The sequence below is a fragment of the Polypterus senegalus genome, chromosome 12 (assembly GCF_016835505.1).
Source record: "Polypterus senegalus isolate Bchr_013 chromosome 12, ASM1683550v1, whole genome shotgun sequence".
In the NCBI taxonomy this organism is placed as follows: domain Eukaryota; kingdom Metazoa; phylum Chordata; class Cladistia; order Polypteriformes; family Polypteridae; genus Polypterus; species Polypterus senegalus.
In genome coordinates, this window is record NC_053165.1 from 165,033,118 (window position 1) to 165,058,450 (window position 25,333).

Sequence of the window (25,333 nt, forward strand, 5' to 3'; positions counted from 1 at the left end):
ATTACAATGCCTATTTTATTTCTCTTCACAAAAGCCAACTGCCATTCTACGGGCTCATGAACACTGAAGCTCCTCTTACAATCTGAATTGTTCATTTTCTTCTGCCGCTCACAGTATGGGACTTTTAGGTAGAATGCCCAGAGGGGACTGGTCAGGCGGTCTCATGGTCTGGAATCCCTACAGATTTTATTTTTTCTCCAGCCGTCTGGAGTTTTTTTGTTTTTTTCTGTCCCCCCTGGCCATTGAACCTTACTCTTATTCGATGTTAATGTTGATTTATTTTTTATAATTATGTCTTTCATTTTTCTATTCTTTAATATGTAAAGCACTTTGAGCTACTGTTTGTATGAAAATGTGCTATAGAAATAAATGTTGTTGTTGTTGTTGTTTTACAAAGTAAGCTTCACTGTGAAGTTGTAACCTTAATAATCTTAACAACATTCCAGCAAACGATGCCTTTTTTTGGCTCATACTGAACATACAAACAATACGCACTTCTAATATTGCAGTTAATAAAGTTGATGTAAATAATAAAGCTTTAACATCAGCAGCACATGAACCTGAAGAAGACCGTCTGGGCCAAGAGGGAGACCGCCCAGTTCAAATGAAGTATCTCTGGGCCCTTTAGGGTGACGTCGATTCAGTGAAGGTGACGCCCGGTGACAGGACACTCAGATTATTTCCAGCTTCAGTTCCCTCAAGAATCCCACCAACGTCTCCTGGTTGAGCCTCAGGCTCTCCTTCATGCTTCACCACAAACACTCACATGCAGGGCGCCGACTCCGGGCAGACTCTCCGCTCCTGAAGAAGACAAAACGCCGTCATTAAGATCAACAACACTTGGACTGGCAGATAGAGCTGGCTGAGAAGAATTTAAATCTCAGGTTTCAAGGCAAAGCAAAGCAAATTGTAATGCAATACAATTGAACAGAAGTGGATTGTGAACGACACCAAGTGCTTGTGAACAAACCTCAAATTAGGAACAATCCAGACGGATGACCTCCAGCGCCCAACAAATGACATCAATGGCTCCTCTGTGAAACCCACTTGAGATTTGACTCGGCCATTTCTTGGGTTGTCAAAGTTTTCTGTTACGTTGACGTTATTTTTGAGACAAACACTGAGAAAGCAGAGAATAACAAAGTACTGAGTGAAAGACTGGAGCGTTACTAACGTGATGGCGGATTAGTTCCTTAGAGCTGTCATCGTGTAGATTAGAGCTTTTTATTTTTTCAGCTCCACTCAGTCAATGCAATATTAAGAAACGGCTTCATCTCCGCAAACAGAAGAGGAAATAAAATGAGGCCTGATCTCCTTATCTCACACCTTTCAGCAGATCCTCCACAGTTTCACTAGGGTGCTCCATCAGACAGCGGAGAACAATAAGCTCTCCTCACTTGTGCAGAGTATCGTCCTGTTTAAAACACAGAGGCTTTGTGAAAAAGAAACCAAACCGCGTCATTTAACATTTTAGAGCTCTCTAAGAACGTCCTTATATACCCGCCTGGCACCATCTGGACTTCTTCTTCTTCTACGGCGCCTCCCTTGTTAATGGAAATGCTCCTCAGCCTCGGTGTGAGTTTATCCAGGGAAGTCATCGACTTTGCCACCAGATGGACTGCCGTGATTCTCAAGAACTCCTCGCTGATCTTCACTTTTAGAACACAATTCGAAACAATTCTGAAACGGTCACATCACACCGGTGCTTTGTTATAAGCTCTAAACGTACAGCATATTACACAAAAAGCTCTAAAAAATCGGAATAATTTAAAGGACAAATGACTTTCACATGTACCTGAATGGCGTCACGGATTGACTGGAATCTAAGATCAAGAAAAAACAAGAATCACTCAAACGTGTCACTCCAGACTACTACAAGTGTGGATGAAGAAAGGCTCCTTACTAACTGGATCTGGGAAGAAGTCTCGCCTTTGTCCTTGATTGATGCTCTGGGAACTTTGAGTAACTACAACAACGGCAGTAAGCAATGGCCGCCCATCGATAGAGGCCTCCACGTGCAGGCTGATGACGGAATCTCAATTAATGATTTTAACTCTCAGGCGAATTTGGTGGTTTTCTGAGATCCTAGCAAGTCAACTCACTGAAAAACGTCTGACATGGATGCTGTTCATTCAACGTACATTTTCTCTTTCAGGCAACGTAAGGTCAGTCCTTTAGTGTTGCAGCTTGAAATATTTGGTTTCAGATCTCAATCAAAGTAAAAAAAAAAATCAAATGTGTTTGTACCAAAGTAACTTCTGGTGGAGGAAATCAACGTAAAAATCCCATTTCAGTTACCTAATATGTTAGGTTGTTCGTGTGTTGTGTTTTGAGGGCCCTTTGTGTCTTCTTCAGGTTGAACTTTCCAGCGTGCTGGCTTTCCATGCCAACAAAGAGGAAGACTTTCCCGAGTGACGAGAGGACGTGGCTGTCCAGGTCTGGTCATTTTCAGCAGCAGACGTTTATAGCGCAGGACTTCTGGTAGCATTGGCGTTTCTAAATTGTCCCTGGTGTGTGCCCTGCGGTGGGCTGGCGCCCTGCCCGGGGTTTGTTTCCTGCCTTGTGCCCTGTGTTGGCTGGGACTGGCTCCAGCAGACCCCCGTGACCCTGTAGTTAGGATGTAGCGGGTTGGATAATTGATGGATTTCTGGGAAGTAACCCCGTTTCTCAACTGTTCATTTTAAGTATAAGAACTCGTAATAAAACATATTTTAAAGAAAGCTGTAGAATCGTTCAGTCATTTGTTGTTGTATATTTAAGATTTACACTACAACATGCTTGTGTATTTGTGTTAGGTTTTTAAATAAATGTAAAGAGTACAGCTTTAGAATGTGTTGTGTTCATAATATTTCTAATAGCACAAAAACAGGTTATGACCAATAAACCATTTTAAATTGTAACAGCTTATAAAATAGATTGACTTCAGTATAAAACAAGTGAATTACGCCCAATCACTCGAAATGATTTGCTTCAACATACGTGGGTTCAATAAGATAAAAACAATTCTATTGGTTCAGATTGAAAATCTGAAGTGTGAATCGTGACCCTCACTATCTGAACTTGAATGGCGGTTACACTTTTTCAGCGCACAGAATCAGTAAAGAGCTGCAGGCTAATGGATTTGGGCAGAGCAACAGCAGAAGACACCGATAAGTTCAAACACATGGAGGGTGCCCTGGATGCCATGGATGAAGTAATTAGGGTGACATCCTGTAAAGAGAACTGCATGGCACTGCCAAGTGGTGGCTTGAGGAGGCTCTCCACTCTTACACAATGCATTATTAGTTAGCTGCCTGCCAGACCCTTTTTAGCTTAACTGCACACATTTCACCCTCGAAATGGATTTAAACAATTTGATTTTTTTATTTGAAATCATTGAAATATTACCATAATAGTTAAGATGTAAGCCTATGCAGTGTACGCCATAAAGATGCCCGAGCACATAACGTGGGCACACTGTACTTATGTGTCTTATACTTACAGTGTATGCCATCAGCACACAGATATATTGGTGCTTTTTCAAACAAGTTCAAGAAGGTTAAAAGAAGCGCTAAGACATTTAATTCAGCGCAGCTGTCTGTACTCGGGCATACACTGTACAGCTGTTTCATATTCGAGCCAACAATACTGAGCCACCCCACCAATCTACGCAGGCTTATATGCAGATCTGCAGTGACAGTTGAACCTAAAAGGATTTTCAAACAACACTGGATGTCATTCATTGGAATTTCATTTCAGTTGCCGATTTCACCGGATAAGCACGGCGTTCGCTCAAAAGGAGACTTCCGACACAAGTGAATTGCCCCTTTACACAATGTGCCCATGCCAATCTCAGCTGGCTGTGACAGTCAGACTGTGTCTCTTATCACCGTTTCATTCTAAAAGGCGTCCTCCATCATTCGAGCAGAAATCTAAAAGAGGGCTCAACGCCACAGCAGAATCACAGGATGGAAGATTAAGCAGAATTCGTAGCCTGGTGGTCTTCAGAACGCACTGCGTGTTGGTAAAGAAGACTGGCAGACGGCCCTGCAGGGTGCCCAGCTAAACGTGCCTTCTGGGTCTGAGGTGATGGAGTCCACTAATGGCTGTGCAGCGCCTACTGACCTGGGCGACAGAAAATGCGCTTTGACCCAATCAAGAGCCAAAGATGGCTGCAACAAGCGACAGAGAAAATCAAGAAAATCAAGGATTACGTCTTATAAGGTCGAGTGAAAAGGAATATCAAAGTTGTGCTGTAAAAGGAAAAAAACACAAGAAGAGACTGAAAAGTAAAGATCGTGACGGCCCAACAACTGCCGAGCACACAGACGGCCGGCTGCTTTCTTTAAAATGATGAACTTCCAGTCAAGACGCAGAGTCCTGCACTTGCCGTTTGAGAGCTGAACAGACGAGCCTCGGAGTGCGTGTGTGCTTTTGAAATTTAAAGAGGCGGACATTTCAAGACCGTCCTGTCTGATATTCAATGATGAGAGCAGCGCATGCAGTTAGAGCTGCTCGGGAAAGGCGCACGTTAAGTTCTGTGACTTCATCGAAATTCCTTGTTGTAAAAGTAAACGCAGCTGCTTGAAAACACTTTTCTGTGCTGATTCTTTAGAAGAAAGAAGTTGGTTTATTTGGAGCAATACAACATTTACAGTCATTTGAATCACTCATTTAAACGCAGTGCACTAAAACTGCTATGGGAGCAATAAACACGTTTTGGAAGTGTGACTAAAAGTCAGCTTCTTACTCTTGATGAACTGAGTTTGCATTGAAAGCATTGAAAGCTCACAATGAAGTAACGAATGCAGCAGCAGCCACAAAGACTGAGCTTCCATTTGAAGCTTTTAAAGCTCGTGTTAAGTAATCCTAACAGTCTGTTAAATAACGCACTCCATGTCAGCTGAAGTGTTTGTAGAGCACTCAGTACATTAATTGAAATACACTTGGAATTAATGCAAAAAAGTATAACACTGATGTTCATTCAACGTAAATTTCTCTTTCAAGCAACTTAAGATTAGTCATTTAGTGTTGTAGCTTGAAATATTTGGTTTCAGATCTCAATTAAAGTAAAAAAAATAAAATGTGTTTGTACCAAAGTAACTTATGGTGGAGGAAATCAACATAAAAATCCCATTTCAGTTACCTAATATCTTAGGTTGTTCGTGTGTTGTGTTTGATGGCCGTTTGTATCTTCTTCCTCTCGAACTTCCCAGCGTGCTGGCGTTTTAACGAAAAGCAACTTCAAAAATAGATGAACTTCAGTATAAAACAAGTGAATTACACCCAATCACTCGAAATGTTTGCCTCAACTTAACAATTGTGGGATCAATAAACTAAAAAGAATGATAATCGGTTCAGATTGAAAATATTAAGTGTGAATCATCACCAAACATTTGTCAGCGCAGTGCATTGTCTTGAAAAGGAGTTTAATATGAAAGTCCGTCAAAGCTGAACTTGGACTGAGAGCACGCAGGAGTAAGTAATGCACTCATCGCACATTTTTATATATTTTAGGGTCTCACTACACTTACTGTCTATTTAAGTATTAGTGCAGATTAGCATATTTAGATTATGTACACCTAAATGTGTTTTTAATTAAAACGACGGACGTTCAGAAAATCTCCGCACTTGTTCGCTGTAAACGGTGAAGGCGGGAGGGTGGAGTGGCGAGGGGGCATTAAAATCGACGCTGGGCACATCGCATCGCAGACGAAGGGCACATTAGAAAGGTGACGTCATTTGATTTTGAAATTCTTAATAAGCAGAGTTTTAAAAAAAAAAAAAAGTGCGGAAATTTGAACGTTCCTCGTACATTTGTATTTTATTTTCTTTTCTTGTCACTTGCTTTGAGCACACAAAAGCAATAATGAGTTAGAAATGTACTGTCTGATATTAAAGTATATTTATACAATATTTCATTTCCACCTTGACTTCGGTGTTAGTGAAACAGCGCTCTACATTTTACAGTTGTTTCTATTTACACGGTAAAATGAACTGTAATGTGTCAGTAAACGGCGGTACCGATTTGACAGAACTTACCTGTCATATTACAAATAATGGAGAGTTTAAGATAGGAGATCATAGGGTAACTTTCCTTTTTCAGTAAAGGTGTTCTACTTTCACCATTCACAGTATTTTTCCTGTTAATTGTACTGACATGTTTACGGTGTGGTTGAGGCAGCAAACTGCACGCCATCTCCTATCTGCTGACACACCTAACGGTCACCGCTGGCTCGGCTCGGCTCGGCTCGGCTCTTCTACACATGAAGTTCTCTCTCGTGTTAACTCAGAGGGCTGAAAGGCCACAACACATTCGAATTAACTATAAAAAACCGGACATCCCTTAGAAAGTATCAAACACGTACGGTGTATGAACTGAACACAGTGACATGTCAAGCCAAGTGACACCTAAAGATGACAACATGGTTTGCCTCGAAAGCCAATAAAAGGCGTCATTGCTTGACTTCTCACTACATTCATAACGGCTAACGCGGTACATACAACACCTGTGACTGTAACATCAGACATGAACTTTCAAAGATTGACTCTTACAGTTCCTAAAACATTTCTCACAAAACCGCATCCCCTAAACGCACACGAAACGAGTTCCTGATTCTTGACATGTCGAGCAAAGCGAATCAAACCCTCGGACTGACTCAGCAGAGGAACTTCCTTCACTGTGGCCTGACGTGAAGCTGCAGGACGCCATGAAGCTCCTCGCAAGCGACATTTTGAAATAAACGCGAGTAGCTTGGATACAAACGGGAATCACCGCGGGCAGTAAGACGAAGTCACTTCACACCCACACGAAATGCAGTCGCTTCGTGATTCAAAAGAACGGCAGGCATTTTACACCGCGGCTGCTGTCAAGCACGACTGCTTTTCTGCTGATGACCTGTCATACATTTAAAAGCAGACATTTTTCTTTTTATTGCATTAAGCACTGCAATCCGTCCGCACTCGTATACTAAGAGAATATCTGACCAATGCACAATAATAGCAAAGAATCTATATATTCTACATAAATGGTGTACAGTTTTTAGGTATACACATAATCCATTTTTATACACAGACATATTGGAATTAATATTTAAATAATTTCACACTTTTTGAAGTTTTTCTATTTCGATACTTTTTGTGCACAATATAACACGCGCACAATTCTTTGGACTTGCTCGCGACTGCTTTTGTTAGGACTCCTATGCCCACAAGATCTTATTTTGTAAAGCGTTTGTAATTTTGCCAGATTTGACAGACCTCATTCTGATTGCTCCGTGCTTTGTATTTCCAGATTAACGCTGAGTTGACCAGAATCCCCAGCAACACGACTGCAGTCGGAGTTTGTGGCTCTGATAAGCTGATGAAGGGAGATCAGGACCATCGTGGCAGGGGCAGCAAAGGCGCTCGACGCTACGATCCCTTTTCAAACATCGCCTGTTTCTTCTCTTTTCTTTTCTGGAAGACAAAGTCCTGAAAGTCATCTCTGGATTGTGGCCCTTTCGTTGCTTATGTGCAATCAAATGTCACCAAGCATCTCCACATGTTTTGTTGTTATCAATTAACATATCAGCAGAGTCCACGTACTAAAGTCTTTGTGGCTGTAAAGGCGTCAGTTGCCTTGTAAAGAGGACTTTTGAATGGGTTTATAATTCTCTTTTACCAGGGTGACACAGAAAAACGGGAACTTTTGAAATGCGTAGTGGCAGCCATGACCAGGGACCTTGAGCTGGAAACAGTCCCGTCATTTAGTAATCAACTGCAAGGCAATCAATGGCAGCTGTGCGAGACTTGCTCGGTAACCGTGTCATCTCAAGATTCGGTGACATTCCCTGGCCCTCAAGATCACCGGATTTGTCCGTTTGTGATTTTTTCTTGTGGGGCCACCTTAAGAGTCGGGTCTACACGACTCGGCCAAGGACACCGAATGAACTGAAACAAAGAATTCAGGACGAAATTCGTGGTATGCCAGCTGAGATGCTGCAGCCATGAATGGGGAACCTCAACAGCAGCTTTGAAGAATACAAACGTACAGGAGGACGCCACCTACAGGACGTCATTTTCAGACATTGAGAATTTGGTTTATCCATCCATCCATTTTCCAACCCGCTGAATCCGAACACAGGGTCACGGGGGTCTGCTGGAGCCAATCCCAGCCAACACAGGGCACAAGGCAGGAACCAATCGGGTGCCAACCCACCGCAGAACACACACAAACACACACACCCACACACCAAGCACACACTGGGGCCAATTTAGAATCGCCAATCCACCTAACCTGCATGTCTTTGGACTGTGGGAGGAAACCGCAGCACCGAATTTGGATTACTGTCTCTTAAAAGACGTTGTAGCGGTTCAATTGCTGTCAATACATTTATTTTTGTTGGATTTTTCAAAAGTTCCCGTTTTTCTGTGTCACCCTGTATAAGGAAATCGATTGCTGAGTGTTCAGTGAACAGCAGCTCCTGTAATTCGAGGTGTCTCCGTTGTCTTCATTGCTCATAAATTGCAGTTTTTCCTTAGCAGGTGTGTGAATTCTCAACTTCTTATACGTGTAAAGCGATGAGGGGTCCTGGTGACGGACGAGGACTCCTGACACTTCAGTGTGTGTGTGTGTGTGTGTGTGTGTGTGAGGGTGACGAGTTTCTCAGCTGTGACGTCTGCTGACAAACTTGGTGTGCATTGTCCTTGTAACCTGAGAATTCCTTTGTTTTATTAGTCAACTCCTGCATTGTATCTTACTGCTGCTCAACTTGTTTTATTTCCCTACAGCAGCCTCTCTCAACCTTTAAGTATTTGCGACCCGAGTTTTCAGAACAGTTTTAATTGCGCCCCCTAACATTTTTTTTAAACATAGATGCGTATTTTATTATACCTACTTAACTTTAACCGACATTGATCTAACTCTAGATTTATTGTTCTAGCATCAGAATGTAGTTTAAGTTCATTTGTTTTGGTTTCAACAGATTTTTTTTCGTATTTTTGATTCTTGTTTTCTTTTTTTCACATCTTCGCGCCCCCCTTTTTGTTACTTCGTGTCCCCCTAGGGGGTCCGTCCCACAGATCGAGACTACAGACTGGCCTACAGGGTGACACGTTGATTTAAGAGGAGCTCCGTGTCCGTCTTAGTGAAGATATCAGAACGGCTGCAGGGAGGGAGGGAGTGCTGGGTAAGCCATACAACAATAAAGAAATTATCAAGTGTAAAATAGGAGAAAAAAATTAATTGAACATTAAAGCGGAGTCTGCAGGTTTACAGCCCAAGTCAGTTGGTATTTCCTGTCTGTCTGTCTGTCTGTCTGTCTGTCTGTCTGTCTGCTTCTGTAGTCAAAGACGTGGCAGGTTAATTAATGGAAATTTAGCAGATTGTACATTTCTTAGAGCAGCTTTAAAACTTGAGGCTTTTTTAATTTTTTTTGGTAGGTTTTTCAGGCGCAATTCTACAGATAGTGACGGTTAAAGATCAGAGCACAAAGATTACAAAGCACAAAGCATCAATTCAATGGCATCGACGTGACACCGAGTGCATGATGACCAGTGTGGGCATATAAACACTCAACAGAGCTCATTTCTAATAACGGGATTGACCCAAACACACACACACACACACAGCTACAAACTTGTCAAATACCAGAATTCGTATTTATGTTCCAGAGTCCATTTAAAGTTTGTTTAAAATGAAAACCAGTAGACATATTGGCTATTGAAGTAAAGGGTATCATAATTCATACGTCTGATTACTGCTAACCTCATTTCTGCCGGGGCTTCGGTGTTCTCCGAATGGCGATGCTGAGGGGGAGACGGAACGAGCAGCCGTGGAGACGCGCCGGGTGTGTAATAAGAAGAGAAGGTGCGGGTGACACCGAGGACGTGTCAAAGTTCTCCGAGAGCCAATGGACATCATGTCCGCTTTGTCGTGGCGTCTGGCCTGCTCTGTGCACTCAGCCTGAGCCGCCCTCGTGATTTAAAGTCCACACGTGAACTCAGTGAGACGCTCCAACTGAACGTGGATGGGCAGAAATCAGTGATCATCGTACACACAATGAAGAGATGCTTTCTTGTTTTGTATTCTGATTTTTCCAAATTACAAAAGGATAAACACAAATTAGAGAGGCAGATTTTTTTTTTTTTTTGCTTTTATTGTGCAGCTTTTGGCCTCTGACCATTGAATGGAATTTTTGAATTGGTTTTGTTCTCCTCAGAAGAAATCAGCATCTTTACTTTACTGGCCTGCTTATCATCCTGAAAGATTAAAATGCTTTTAAGAATTGATGTGATTGTACTTTGTGTAAATAAACGTAAATATTGAAAAACAAACAAACAAACATCTATTGAGATCTTTCATAGGTTGATCGTTGAAGCAGTGAATGCAACTTCAGTCCAAAGAGAGAGCCTCTGTCTGTTTCTGCGCCACTTACACGTAATAAAATAATTACAGATGTTATTCTGAAACAAACCACAAGGAAAGTTCTGTTATGAAGTGCGAAATAAGAAGTGACTTATGTAACAAAAAAAGAAAAAAAAATATCTGTTATATAAATATTTAGGAATTGTCACACATTTATCACAAATTGCTCATCGACAGATGGGTAAGAAACTCGTCTGCAGAGAACTGCTGAGTCCGAGTCTGCCATTGCGCGGCGCTTCAGCCCCCTATAAATCTTGTGGGGTTTTCTTTATCATTTTTATTATTTTATTTTTATATAGCTTTTTAATTTTACTTATTTATTTATATTGTTGATATAAACCAAGAAGGAAAGAAAATAGCCAACGAGCAGCTAATAGCATTATTGCAGCATTTTAATTTTTCAAATTAAATGAGAACTATAAATACAATAAATTGTTACTTTGAGTTATTCTTCTGAGTGGAAGAATCTTAATGAATTTTATTTAGTTGGAGTGACGTGATAGAATTGGATGGAAATGCGTCACATAATTAGAAAGTGTAAAATTACTATATTAACTAAATATGTTCAATTAACATGCAGTGATTGGTTTAAGCGAAATGATTTTACTTGAGTTTGTTCAATAAAATGTAAAGAGTTTGGAATAATTACACTAAATATAACCAATCCCGTTTCATTCTTTAGGATTTCCTTATTAACTAAATGAAATCATCTTGCCATTACAATATTCATTGCAGTTCATCAGTATTAGCATAACATTACTAAACCAGATGAATATTTTAAATATCGACAAATCAATAAAATTACACACTCAATTCAATGCAATGCAGTTGGAGAATTTGCTCGTTTAAAAATAAAAAAAAAAAATGAAAGATGATAAGCAGCAATTATTGCACTTTATATTTGACTAATATTTCACATTTATTCTCAGTTACATAAATATAAATGAAGGTATTTAATAATATAATATAACACTCAGGTGCATTTTGTGCTCATATTTAGTTGTACATTCTGGCCCAGCCAAAGCAGCCGTGTTCTTGTACAACTCTTGGTCATTTCCACTTTTGAATATTAATCTTTTGTCATTTTGTTGGTTTGTATTGTTTTTATCAAATAAAACTAGTTTTGGTACAATCAAACCTGTTTGTTTCTTATTAATAACTTTAAACATTAACTATAAAAGTATAACTGACAACCTAAAAGATTAACTCGGTGAGGTGCGTTTTAAAAAGTTCATCAAACGATTATTCAAATATGACGCTTATTGACATGAGTCCTGTTCATTTAACATAAGATAATTCATTTAACACAGAATGTAAACTTTAATTCATTTTATATAAACATATCATGTTGTCTGGATATAGAAGCAAAATGGCATTATTTTTGACAAAAACTGTTTTATTATGTGGAACCGATATACATATAAATATAAATTTGTTATTTTCATCTGATTTTTTTTTTTTTAGTGTCGAGTGACATCTTGAGATTCGTGATTCTCGCGTGCATTTACGGTTTTGAACGAACTCGGCCGATCTGTGGACATAAACGCTGGCGGCTGAGAGTCACCGTCACGACACGCTGCGATGAAGGCCTTTGAGGAGACGGCGACATCGCCAAATACAAAGAGCGCCACGTCCGTCATTCAAAGGCACTACACGTCACTTCAGACGGACACTAAAGTGCTGCGATTTAAACTGTGCTGGCATCAATTAAAACACACAGACGGTTTACTGTAAGAAGTGTGGCTGTCATTGGTTTGTGTAAAAACAGTAAAGAAATAACAAAAACCATTTTAGATTTCAAAATGATTTAATTTATCTTTACCATAATGCCATCATTCCATCACTGAGATCTGCTTTATAAGCTCGTATTGTCTGTCAGTACGAGCAGCCAGCCGCAAATCTTAAACACGCAGATAGAGAAGAATGAATGCCTCCTACAAATAACTGCATTTCTACTGCATGTGCTGTCAGTCGGTGACTGTGACTCAGGAAAATGGAAAGCAGCCGTCAATAACGCGACACGACACGCCATGCGGTCTTTTTGAAGTCAATGTCACCTTGCGATGATGATGCGTCCTAACTTCGCGGTTCCGAAAGTGAGAAAGTGACTGAGCTTTTCTTTTATTATTATTTATTTATTTATTTGTTTATTTGAACTTCACCTGTTTGTTGTCTGGTACAAATCTTGTAATCGATATTTAACCCTCTTCCTATCGTCCAAATGACTTGAAAGTTTGCACATTTGCTCACTTCTGATGACAATACATGAATCAATAATCAGTTTCACTAATTGATCGATTAATCCATGTTAATTAAGAAATGAAATTTTCATATGAAGAATAGTTCAAGATTTCACCAATAGATGGCGCTAGTAACGATACAGATATTAAAGGAAGTGTTAAAATAGCCATCCATCCATTATCCAACCCGCTATGTCCCAACTACAGGGTCACGGGGGTCTGCTGCAGCCAATCCCAGCCAACACAGGGCGCAAGGCAGGAAACAAACCCCGGGCACGGTGCCAGCCCACCGCAGGACACACACACACACACACACACACACTCACACCAAGCACACACTCGGGACAATTTAGAACCGCCAATCTACCTAACCTGCTTGTCTTTGGACTGTTGAAGGAAACCCACGCAGACACGGGGAGAACATGCAAACTCCACACAGGGAGGACCCAGGACGCGGACCCAGACGGGTCTCCTAACTGCGAGGCAGCAGTGCTACCCAGATAAAATATGAATTACAAAATTATACCAAAACAAACCCCAGACTATATATATAATTTTACTTTTTAAAGATCACCCTGATATTAAGTTAAAAAGTGTACCAAAAAGTAAAAAAACAAGTCTCTCATCCATCCATCCAATATCCAACCCGCTATATCCTAACACAGGGTCACGGGGGTCTGCTGGAGTCAATCCCAGACAACATAGAGCGCAAGGCAGGAACAAACCCCGGGCAGGGCGCCAGCCCACCGCAGCTCTCATACATCACTCGTAAAATAAAAGCGTGGGCTCTTTTCATCAATCAACATTGGAAACACACTTCTTAAAATCTTAGCAAAGCGCCCACCTTCTAGTTTACGAGTGATGTATGAGAGACTTATTTTTTACTTTTTAGGACTTTTTTAACTTAATATAAGCGTGTTTTTTAAAAGTTTTTTTTTTTTACTGAGAACTATACTTTCATTTTTATTTTATATTGAAACTGAGAATACACACAACTCTTACACACAATACACAGGTATTTTCGATAAAGAGTTTTTAAACGTATGAGAAGAACTGCACGACCCTTCTGAATACATTTCGGATAATGAACTGTTCGATCGAGGGAGTTGGAAATTCTGCCAACTTTGATTATCCTGAAACAAGAAAATGGCGTTTGGCACGGAGGGAAAAAAAAATCACCTATTCACCAAGTGTTGATTACAAGGAGATTAACAAAAGGCGACTTGTAATAAATACCACAATCTGCCCGCACGTTATGTGACATCTTAGTCAGTTCATCAGTGCGCTGTGGACAAAACTTACTGTGCTGAGCCGCAAACGACTGAATAAACTGAGACTTTCAAAAATCAAACTGATATGAAATGTAATCTCTTACCAAACTCCGGGAGCTGCAGGCGCAAAACAAAACGCCACACACCCACCAATCGTGTTTAATGCCCGCACAGTAAAAAGTGTTTCGGTGGTGCTGTTGGCTTGACTTCTTTTTTTTACTGAGCTGACATAATGTTTATTACCATACCATACCATATTTATTTGTTGAGCGCTTAAAACACAGCATTACAACTGACCGAAGCGCTGAATTCTTTATTCTTTAGTATTGCAACTTAAATTTTTAGTATAGAGCAAATTAAGTATTTGAACTTGTCCCATCTAAAGAGAAATTTACGTGGATTGCTTTGTGCACATGCGCAAGAGGCACGCGCTGAGGAGAAAGAGAGCGGTCGAGTTTTCATGTGGCGTTAGTCGCCATTTTCTTGAACCTTTTTCAGTTAAGTCCAGTTTGATTGTATACTTTTCAGGTAACGTGGTAATATAAAGTCATCAAATTATAACAGCATTTTATGTTAAATTACAGTATATACGTGTCTACATTTTAACTGATATTAAATAGTAGCACCTTTAACTCATAACGCTACGTTTGCGCCTACAACATGTGGTCATATTTTTTCAAAGTATGCCTCGTAATTTTTCACCAGCAACAAATTAGAAACAAAATATGCCAAAGTATTTATTTTCCCAAAACGAATCGGTTTTATATCGACCTGAACGAGGTAAAGTGTGTATATTTTAAGTACGCTGTTTGTAAACGTAGCGCGTAAAAATGTTGTATTTTTTCTTGATTTCTTTGTATGTCTTTATGTTCATTACAGTCCTGTTGTTTACTGTGTCGCTATTTCTGACTTTAGAGTAGTAAGTGATAAGAACCGACGGATGACGCAAGTTATTATTCTTTAAACGAGCCCTGTTGTTAATGTGAAGCCGAGCAGCGGAGGCTTTTTGAATCCATCAGGCAGGTAACTGGAGAGTAACGGGAGGCGGTGTGGTGGCGCAGTGTTAGGGCTAAACCACACCTGAAAGAGCTTCTTCCATAAGAGAATTAGACTGAAGCAGGTGACACATCGCTGTGATCACAAGTGTAGCTGTGCTCTGTGATTGTTGTAATGAGGAGGTGGCTCACTAGGACTGTAATGTGTTACTTAGATGTTGGTGAAGATTTTAAAAGGTATGTCATGTTGAGGGAAGAGGCAGCAAAGCATTTGGCACAATTCTGATGATTTATGGCTTGATTAATGTGAAGTTAGTAAACTAGTAGTCTAAGCAGTGAAGATATGTAACCTGCTTTCTGAACTCAACGTATCAACTGATATAATTACATAAAGTAGAGCGTTGTGTGCAGTAAGTGAGTGAGCCTGTTGGTCATTAGTGTAGATTGTGAGTTACGTCGGGTATACGATTTCTGCCATGCCATTGAATGATCTATTAGTACTGTGTAGTAAGTATTAATCACTCAAGTTAGTAATCTTTGTGTTTTTAGCAGATGTCTGGAGTGCCATTGAGTGTGAAGCCAGCCGTATTGGTGAGTGGAGGTCCTGTTGTCTTTGCCAAGGCCTCGAGTTGAACATTAAATGAGTGCGGACCATTTTAGAGTGTGCGCTTGTGATAATATCTCACTTACATCTCGCCTGCATATTGTAATCTTTTAATTAGCCAATAAAGGGGGTCAGTTTGCTTGGCTCTTCTCTCACATTAATCAGGAAACCAATCCACATTGCAAGTAGGCGGGAGGGAGACATCAGCTCATGTTCTGCGCATATTGTGGGAAAGTGTCTTTGATTAAATATGTGTCTATTGTTCAACTTTTAAAGCTGTTTGCCCCCATGTCTGTGCTGAGTTCCTGGCCCAGTTGGACCAACACGCTGCCAGGCTGAGAGGAGGAGAGGAGAGGCATGAAGACCGGCGACATATTGAAGGCTTTAACTCCGGTAGAGACGATTATCTTCACATGTACGTAATGCTGTGATGTCACAGGGCCGAGGCTGATAACAATACCTGGGCTGTGTACAAAGTCTTAAACACTTCGTCTAATCGAGGTGGGCTTTAAACTCGCTAATCTGTGCTCAACAGGACGTCTTTGCAGCCTTTGAACTTAATTTGGCGTCCAGGAGTTTGAAATATAAAACCTAATTCAATTCTATACTCTGAATAAAAGCCAAGTGACAGTCGAGTGAGTGGTCATGACACACAGGCCATGCTGCGCCGTCCTTCCTCTCTTTGTGAATCGAATGTCTCATCTTTCTAAAGTTACGCTGCTACTTTTAAGGGCCGGTCTCCATGTTAGTGGTGTCTTGTGCTGCACATTAACATGCACAGAGAGTTGCTCTTCAAATCCCTCGTCATCTTTCTTGGAGAAGAGCCTGGAGCCTTCATCAAAGAGTGTTTGGTAAGAATACAACATTTGTATTTATTTACAAAAGAAAGATTAACTAAGGAAATATCTGAATTTGTGAAATTGGCCGTTTCTCAGCTACATTTGCACAAAAATCTTCAGATGCCGGAGAACAGTTGTGGGTTAATCTGAGGAGAATGGCTGAGATCTTATCTGTCTTTGCTGCGTCTTTAGACAGAACTCATTTTGGGTTTTCAAAACGGCTAACAATGTGTCTGTCCTCCTCAGGCCATGTCACAGCTGGAAAGCAGAAGGAAATATTTGTGATCCACGAGGACGAGGACACTCCACGCGCCAGTGGACATTGGGATAGTTACAGATGGCATGTGACGGCTCAACAGGTTAACCTCCATTACATCTGCTCGTGTCCTACTATTTGGTCGTACGTATGCCCTGCAATTTGAATATCCAAAGGGACGAAGCAAACCTGTTGAGGTGACGCAGAAGATCGTCTTGGAGCGCGACGAAAACAAGATGTCTGAGCGTTGGGCTGCTGAACCCATGAAGCTGGAAGGCGTCAGGCTGTTTAGTCCGTTCTTGTTTTCCCGTCTCTTCTGTATTTCAAGATGTCTGCTGTATAATTTGGTGTTGGTTTACTAAAAATACTGATTCTTCATTTTAGAACATTTCAACGGTGATGTTTGCAATGCAGCAAAACTTCTTAATACGCAGATTACAAAAAAAAAAACAAGATGGCATTCTAGACTGAAGTTTTCTGTTTGGTTACGTTGGTCCGATTCCATTTTTATTTCATCCTCTGTGGATGATAACGTTGAGGCAGCACTCGGGTTTGTTCGCTTTGTGTAAGACGGCACTTGTGCTAAAAACGGACTCTCACTGTTTTAGACACCTTTGTTTAAAGTCTGTTGAAGTTAATATGTGACCGAACGTCAGTGGCTTTAAGTTCATTCTTTTAAAATGCAACACTTAGTTTAATCTTACGTAAAATCAGCGTGGCTGGCAGAAAATATTTTATTTTGTTATATTTACACTGAAAAAGGTTGCCATTTTCAAAAATGTTTATTATGAATAAATGTTGATAGAATAAAATTAATCTAAATGATTTTTTGGATATACCATAAAAAAAAACAATGTATAAATATTCATAAAAATATTAATTGAATTAAATTAAGATTTGGTTTGGATGAGTTTAAAGAAAATATATTGGTTTAAATTATAAAATTAAGTTCAACTGATAAGAAAAACTTTAATTAACCAAACTCAAAAAAATTAAGTGTGAAAAATCGAAGCACTTTTTAATGTTAATCCAATGTTTCATTTTTACAGAGCAGTTGTTTCAAATAGAAAACCAGGAATCTACGCTGCGGTCTTAAACACTGCAAAATAAAACTGTAAAATGAAAAAGACGAGACAAGAAAACATTTGGGGGAAAAAGAAAATGTAGAATACATTCAATAAGAACAAATGTTATTAGAGATTAATTATTACAATACTGAGAGAGAGAGAGAGAGATAGAGTGAAAGGCACTATATAATAAATAGATAGATAAATGTGAAAGGCACTATATAATAAATAGATAGATAGATAAATGTGATAGATAGAGTGAAAGGCACTATATAACAGATAGATAGATAGATAGATAGATAGATAGATAGATAATAGATAGATAGGCGCTATATAATAGATAGATAGAGTGAAAGGCAGATAGATGATATGAAGGGCACTATATAATAGATAGATAGAGTGAAAGGCACTATATAATAGATAGATAGATAAATGTGAAAGGCACTATATAACAGATAGATAGATAGATAGATAGATAGATGAAAGGCACTATATAATAGATAGATAGATAGATAGATAGATAGATAGATAGATAGATAGAAGACATTGACTAGACTTAGAACGACCCAAGACAATATATAACAAATATGGCAGGGAGTTCTTATTTATTCCTCGCATGTTCTTCTTTTCAAGCCTGCCTTTGCTTCACGGGTTCAGCTGAACTGTCCGCTAGTGACGTTTCCATTGGCTTGATTTTTGTCTTAAACCCTTTCATAAAGACATGTCAGTACCAAGATGAACTACTGGCTCTGCTCACTTTACGTATACATTCTAATAATTACGTTGCCGCCCTCACTTGATCTCTTCTAGTTATCTTATTATTTTCACTTTGCTGGCTGTCACACTGACTCCTTTACCGATTATTTATGTCAGCGTTTCTCAACCTTTAAGTATTTGCGACCCGAGTTTTCAGAACAGTTTTAATCGCGCCTCCCAAATATTATTTATAGATGTAGATGTATATTTTATTATACCTACTTAACTTTAACCGACGTTTATCTAACTCTGTATTTATTGTTCTACTATCAGAATGTAATTTAAGTTCATTTGTTTTGGTTTCAACGGATGTTTTTTTCATATTTTTAATTCTGGTTTTCTTTTTTCACATCTCCGGGCCCCCCTTTTTGTTACTTCGTGTCCCCCTAGGGGTTCTGCCCCACAGGTTGAGATCCACTGTTTTATGTTATTCAGCAGAGCGCCATGCGTGTCACGGCCTGTTGGCATCACTCATCTCACTCAAGACGAACCCTTTTCTGATCCCTAAAGGAGGTATCGCCATTTTCCTTATATACACACAGTTTCATTTAGCAGGTTTATCTTAAAATAACCCAATTTTATGCAAATGACCATCCCATAATTGCATAAATATTTTACGTCAAGTACTATTTTGCCAATAACTCACCCCGAGGGTGTCCACGTTCAGGTCCTTCACTAAATTGATTTTCTTCCAAATGCTGCTTGTTTTGTGGGCCCACGAGTGCCGATTTATGGGACTTTTTGGTACACGTCGTCCACGCTACATCTGAAAAGCGCCTTCTAATTTGATTCAAATATGATGTTAAAATTACACGAAACAATGCAAACAAAATATAACCTCTACTCTACATTAAAAACATTTTCTATTTTATACTATAAATTAAATGTCCTTTTATAATAAACGTGTGCGGAGATGAGAGGAGCGCCTCGCGTGTTCGGTGCGTTGCGTCTCTTCGTCCACTCGACTCCGCTCTTCTCACTCCGCAGTTTAGTGAAATTGACTTAAAAAAAAATAAAAGAGTCACCTCAACTAAAAATAAAAAAAGAACAACAGCGTTTAATTAATAATCACACGTAACTGAAATGATTCCGATTCTTTAACTCTACACAAAGACATCCAGTTAAGTCGTTGTAAGTACGTCCTGTTTTCTGAGTAAACGCATCAACTTCAAAAGGAAAAATGGAATTAAAAACTCCTGGAAGTCATCGTGTGGAGCCGCAGTCCGAGACTGAATGGAGTTCATTAAACGGCTTATTGTGTGTGCACTGAAAACAAATGTGATGATTCACACTTAATACTTTCAACCTGAACCAAAATCATTCTTTCTAGCTTATTGATCCTGCAATTTTTAAGTTGAGGCAAATCATTTTGAGTGATTGGGTGTAGTCCACTTGTTTTTTAATTTTTTACGTTGTTTTTCTTTTTTGGCAGTTGAAAGCCATCAAACTGGAAAGTTCGACATAGAAAATACAAACGGCCCTCAAACACAACACACGAACAACCTAAATAGTAAGTTAAATGAAATAGGATTTGTACGTTTATTCCCTCCGCCAGGACTTAATAAACCAAACATTTCAAGCTGCAACACTAAATGACTAATCTTAATAAGTTGCTTGAAAGAGAACATTCACGTTGAATGAACAACAGCTGCTCTTAAATCACGTGAATGCTGTCACAATCTTTAAAAATCATTTGTTTGTTTGTTTGTTTGTTTGATTTCACTTTTCGACCACCGGACTCCGCCCTCGGACCCTTTTTGATATTTTTGTGAGGTGGAGAGAATTACAATGCAGGTGGGGGCCGACAAAGAAAAAGAAGAAGAAGCTGATTACGTGACGATTAGGTGATTTTTTTCTAATGCACGAGTTGAGTTTTGATTAGAGAAACGGAATTCAGTGAAGTAGAAATAGAGAATAAAACATTTCATTAAGTAGATTTATTATTTACGTATTTTTCACTAAACTCTCGTCGTAATGACAGGAGTTGAGAACGCGAGGTGTGCACATCAGTTTTAAATTAGAAGTAATTCGTTCAATTAGATAGAAATACGTGTCTTCATTTATTATGTTCATCCATCGAGTTTGATTCTAATTCATTGTTTCAGTGACGTCATTGCGTTTTGTTCGATTTCGTTATTTAAATGTCAGCACAATGACAGCCGCCGCCACCGTCGCAATGAACACCCCCAGCGGGGCAAACCGACCCCACTGGTACATTGAAACTGACGATAACGAATTCCGTTGTTTGCATCTTAAGGGTCTATTTTGATTTTTATATTATATTTTAGGATATAGCAGTGCACTTTTAAGAAGAACTAAAATGGCTGACAGCAAAAGCCAAGGCGAAGTAAAATGACGAGATGAGAAACTGAAATGGAGAGCGTGGAGCGCCCACTCCGTCCCAGAGGAGCCCCCCGAGTGCTGCCGAGCACAATTGAGTTTTACGGACAAGGCTTTTAGATCACTGAGAGGCCAATTGGCTCCTAACGCTGTAATGAAAAGTGGAGCCAGAAGTCGAATTCACCTGCGCCTGCCTGCTGACGCGGCTCTTTGGATTCGGTTGTTGGCTATGGTGACACAGCTAAGGTGACCCCAAAGTGCTCGCGTTGTGGGGGGCGGCCTGAACGCACACTTAGGAGATGCAGTCGGATCATCTGCTGGCTTTCTGCCGCCGGCGAGCTGCGTGTTCTGCGTGTGGCTGTTTTAAGAGCTGGGAGCACATGAAGCGCGTCTGCCAGAAGCAATCCAACAACTGCCAGGTTAGACGGCCGTGGACTTGTTTTAAATGTTGTCTCACTGCCTTGACTCGCGGGACGTTAAAGTGTCTCGCGGGACGTCAGATTGCCCCCCTTGTCTCCCTCCCAAGATTTTTTTTATAATAGAGAGATATAATGAGTTATGACTTATAATGATAACCAGACGGGACAGCCCAGTTTACCTCGGGGTCTTTGTTATTAACAACATTTCATTCACTCCTACTGGAAAGAAATCATTTAGGGTACATCCAGTTACAGGACTGAAAGACGAGTGCCCCCTAAACATTACGTCACACAGCCAGATGTCCAAGTTGGCACGTCACAAAGAACAAAAGAGAGAAACAAAGGGTCTCGTCAAAGGGCGCCGCCCTCAAGGTGGACTGTCCTAAAGTCCCAGAGCCCCCAGGTCTCAGAGGACAACGCAGAGTCGTCACAGAAAGGGGGGGACGGGGGTCAGGAGCATCGTGTGGAGGGGGAGGTGGCAAAGCAGGATACGGTGGGCTATGCAGGGGGGACTCGGTCCAGTTGTGAAGGATTTCTGTTGGGTTTTATTTGCCCCCCTGGTTTTCTGGGCACAACTCCTTTAAGGAGACGCGTTTACTGCATTGTGGCGTTTGCAGTCAATTCTTTCATTTTTTAATTAACTTTTGCACAGAGGTCTTGTCTTCCTCCTCATCCTTCCATCTCAGTTATGAACTGCCAGAGGTTGGTGCCCACGTCTGTGGGCACACAGGTTGGCTCCTGGTATCCTCTCAGTGCTGTTCTGCTTTTGGAATGCAAGGGTTGGCACAATGAATGACTTTGTGTCACATTCTCTGTCACCTCAGCTCCCTTTCCATGTGATTATCCAGTTTTTCTGTCACCACCCCAGGGTATGTGCACCAGGGTGTGCCCTGTGACAGACTGGCAATTTCTTTTTTGTTTTTAATATCATTAATTAGAAGGTGGCAGGTTGCGCTTTATGAGGACGAGTTCAATCAGAGAGCCCCCAATTCAATCAAGATGTCGACTCAGTTTCTCGTCTGTTCGGAGGCCCGTGCCCAGCATGCAGCTCGACGCGCCCCATGGTGTCTGCCTTCCTGTTATGTAGGATGTCAATGACAGCCTCTCTCACTTTAGGTTGTGCCATCGAGTTTAGTGCACCCTGCCCGTTGCCCACCCGGTTGTAAACAACTGGCCGGTACCCACCAATGAGGTGTCACCTCACGATTCCCACTGGGTGCCTTGTCTGAATTTTATGCCTGCAGATTATGAGCTCAGGTAGCTACTGGCCTGAATTTCCATCAAGGTGGTGAGACACAAATGCCAGCTTGGGCACATTAGGACTTGTGGGGTCCTTGTGCAGGGCCAGCATTAGGGTCACCTTCAGATCTTCAGATTTTCCCAGAGTTCACTTCTGGGCACTCGCACTGCCCAGCTGCCCGCCCCCTCTACATGTGACAGCTTCCCTGTAATCTGAACATGTGACAATGAGGACCCTGCCAACCCACCACTCCTACCTGGGGCCCACGAGCAGCAGCTTTAAGTGACAAAGGAAGGTCCAGAAACTGAGGAGGTGTACAGTAAGAGGGTGGAGACCCCCAGCGTCATCCTGCCTGCCCAAAATGACTCTGATCTGACAGACGAGGCCACCTAAAGGACTCCGTGTCACTTTAACAGCAGAACATTGTGTGTCATGCTTGCCATCTGAGACTTGAGTCATCCGTGTAATTTAAACGAGAATTAAAAAAACAAAATGAGTCACCAAGATACTCACAGCTCCAGCCGGAGCGTCCGCTTTCTGTTGTCATGTCTGTGCCTGCAGGGTCCCACTCTGGTGCCACCTCAAGAGTCTAAAGTTAATCCATCCTGGTGAATAAAATGGCTGGTGAGAATACCCGCCTAGTGCCCCACTTAGCAGTTAATGCCAGTCCCGGCAATTTTTGAACTGAAGATGGCAGGTGTTTGGCCAATCAGCCGAGGCAGCCTCGTTGTCACATAGCCTATCAATGATAGGCTTCACTTTAGTGGGTGGGACATCCTGTCAAGGAAATTAAAAACAAACGCAAAAAAAAACCAAAAAACAAAAATGGAACGGGCCAGGAAAGTCTGTCTAGGAGGGCGCCTGGCATCTGTCCCTTCAGTTGTGGTTTGAGGTCTGCGATTCGCACACTCGGGTGTGTGTAGAACGTCACCAGACAGACAGACAGACAGGAAGAGCTGAGAAGATGGCGAGTGACGAGCGTGTGTGACGAGCATGTGTGAGAGAGTGCCCGAGGCCGAGGCCTGGCAGTGTGAGCCAAATCATACAGCGCCCTTCCTGGAGCAGCTGTGACATTACAAGAGCTTCTTATAGAGAGAGCACTGCTGCCCTGACAGGGGGGCACAAAATGACCAGGGGCTTTGACATTTGAGGTGTAACCCGTGGACTGCCCTGCCAATGAAACAGTTTTCATGACACCCCCAGTGTGCCCATAGATACAGGAGAGGGCACAGGGCAGCCCCTCAGTGCCAGCCTTCAGATGTGGTGGGGGCAGGAATGCTAGGGTGTGTGCCCTCTGATTAAAGGGTAGGTGGGGCACTGCCCTCGTCAACCAAATTAAATTGGGTCATTCGGTCATTTGGCGTATTGTTAAAACGTTTACAGCGAGTTCCACTTGGTCGTCATCGTCATCGTCGTCTTATTCAGAACTTTCCAGTGCCATTTCTTACTGAATGGAGCCTGTGACCTTTCCTTTGTGCCTGGCACCTCTCACCCCTTTCAGGGTCCTCTTCATACCTGTGCCCAGGTGCACACAGCGTGGACTTGTCATTTGGGGCTCGAGGGCTGAGTCCTTTAAAGAGGCTCATCGGTTGAATTGTTGTGCGTGTCTTTGGGCGCCTTGCTGTTTCTGAGTCTTCATCCCGTCGATTTAGCACTTTGAACGCTGAATAAAGATGGGCAATTTGGGAATACTGTAAACAGAGCGGTCCAACAAAGGTTCTGGATTTGGGGTACCAGCCTGGTAACCCTGGTTAAGAGTCACAAAGAAACGGCAACAATAAAAAAAAAAGTAAAGAAATCGGCGCGTGACTGCTTTGAATGGCGAGAGAGGATTCTCACTCTCTCTGTGTCTCACTCGAGGGTCAAATGAAGGACCCCCAAACTCCATCAGGGCCTGGTATATACTGTATAGCCCTGAGCCTAAAAAGGGCACAGCATGTGAGCAGTGGCGCAGCGTGGGTGTCAGCCGCCCCTTATTTAGGTATTTCAATTTAAAAGACTAAAATATACAGTAATTCTTTCCTTGTGCCGCCTAAAAGTGCCGCCCCCACTACGCTACGCCACTGCATGTGAGGTCTGTGGGGTGCGAGGCCAGGCATCTTTTGGCTGTGGTCCTTCGCAGCTGTAATCGGCAAGACAAGCATGTGAGCGACAGCGCCCCCTCTTGTCCCAGGCCGGTAGTGCTTACCGTATCAGAGCGTCTGTCACGTGTGTTTCTGCTTTCAGTGTTGAGTTTCTGATGCTGATGTTGAGATGTCAATTCATTTGGTCCTTTGATGGTTGTCCCATATGCCAATATGTCCATAGATCTTAATTTTCTGTATTATGTCGTGATTCATCGTCACTGCTGATGGTTACCTTACAGATTGTCCAACGCCATGTCTCTCTCTCTCACACACTTCCTCCCATGATGCTTACTGAACGCCACCTCCATCCTCAGCCCCCGTCCATCATGCTGCTGATGTTCTCATCTTCTACAGCTCCATCCGTGCAGTTCTACTGGTCATTTCTCTGCTCTCTGAAAGTTAACATCACCAGCTCCACCTCACATCACTCACTTGTGACCATTGACAACACCATCATTGACGTTTTCCAAGTCTGTCAGCTGAGCCAAGCCAGAATCTTCCTTGGTGGCAGCTATGTGCTCAGGCCAATGGAACTGAGCAGACGGGCATCACTCAGACGTTGTGCTCTGTAAGGCTTCATCATCTCTCTCTCTCTCTCTCTCTCTCTCGTTTTCACACTCATACACCCTTCTCACGATGGCCCCGCCCCTACTGACAAAGGTTCACTTCCCGGCCCCGCCCCTTCTGAAAGCCTCTCTCTCTCTAGCACACACCTTTCTCAGGATGGCCCTGCCCCTTCTGACACAAGTTCTCTTCCTGGCCCCGCCCCTTCTGAAAGTCTCTCTCTCTCTTT

General features: G+C 41.6%; 1 long non-coding RNA gene across 5 annotated transcripts; it reads right to left on the reverse strand.

The window, feature by feature from the left end:
- Positions 1 to 319: 319 nt before the first annotated feature.
- On the reverse strand, positions 320 to 25,333 carry LOC120540147. 5 transcript variants are annotated; one of them, XR_005635761.1, is made up of 6 exons: positions 22,928 to 24,362; positions 7,240 to 7,437; positions 1,796 to 1,823; positions 1,501 to 1,680; positions 971 to 1,414; positions 320 to 801 (listed from the first exon to the last, which is right to left on the reverse strand). It is a non-coding gene; the product is annotated as an uncharacterized LOC120540147 (long non-coding RNA). The 5 variants fall into 5 exon arrangements; XR_005635760.1 differs by lacking the exon at positions 22,928 to 24,362 and having other exon boundaries at positions 7,240 to 7,798; XR_005635759.1 differs by lacking the exons at positions 7,240 to 7,437; positions 22,928 to 24,362 and adding an exon at positions 24,603 to 25,333 and having other exon boundaries at positions 1,501 to 1,823.